Raw genomic sequence first — 1129 nt, forward strand, 5'->3', positions numbered from 1 at the left:
GACGACTTGATCATCACAAGATCAGATGAGAATGTCATCAGCAAGTTCAAGGGGGACATGATGAAGATTTTCAAGATGAGTGACCTTGGTTTACTCTCTCATTACCTAGGCATTGAAGTGAGGCAAAGGTTTGAAGGGACCACTCTCTGTCAGGTAGCTTAGGCAAAGAAGCTGATTGAGAGAGCTGGATCGGCAGGATGTAATCCATGTCAAACACCTATGGAAGCTCATTTGAAGCTGTCGAAGGCAAGCTCAAGTGACAAGGTGGATGCAACACTCTATCGTAGTCTGATAGGTGGGTTGAGGTACCTTGTGCACACCATACCGGACATCACTTTTGCAGTAGGGTATATGAGTCGATTTATGGAGGATCCCAGGCAAGAACATCTCTCTACGGTGAAACACTTGCTGCGATATGTGGCTGGCACAATGGGATATGGCCTCAAGTATTCAGAAGGAGGGCCTAACGGCGGCTGTCTGACAGGATACAACGACTCAGATTTGGCTGGTGATACTGATGGTCAAAGGAGTACCTTTGGGATCATCTTCTTTCTTGGAGAAAATCCCATCTCATGGCAGTCCCAGAAGCAGCGTGTAGTAGCGTTATCATCCTGTGAAGTGGAGTATATTGCTGCTGCAGGTGCTGCTTGTCATGGAGTATGGATCAGCTGTCTACTGGAAGAAATCCTGGGAGAACCACAAGGGTCGCCGAAGCTCAGAGTTGATAACAAATCGGCGATTGCATTGAACAAGAATCCGGTCTTTCATGATCGGAGTAAGTATATTGATACGAAGTATCACTTCATTCGAAACTACGTTGAAGAAGGCAAGATCGATCTGGAGTACGTCAGCTCTTAAGATCAGCTTGCGGATATGCTCACCAAGTCACTTGGCCGTGTCAGGTTTCAGAACCAACGCGAAAGGGTGGGCGTTGTTGAGCTAAAATAAATTGGTGCAAGTATTGGGGAGGGGGGGGGGGGGGGAGATTGATAGGATCCAATCCTTGCCATGATCTCCACTCACCGCTTCCGTAGGTTGCTTAACTTGTTTTTTTTCCATTTCAGTTAGCGTCAGTTAGTCTTCAGTCTTTGATGTATTTTTGGTCAGTTTCAGTTAGGACAAGTTTGGC

Source organism: Phragmites australis, chromosome 3, assembly GCF_958298935.1.
Source record: "Phragmites australis chromosome 3, lpPhrAust1.1, whole genome shotgun sequence".
Classification (NCBI taxonomy): Eukaryota; Viridiplantae; Streptophyta; class Magnoliopsida; order Poales; family Poaceae; genus Phragmites; species Phragmites australis.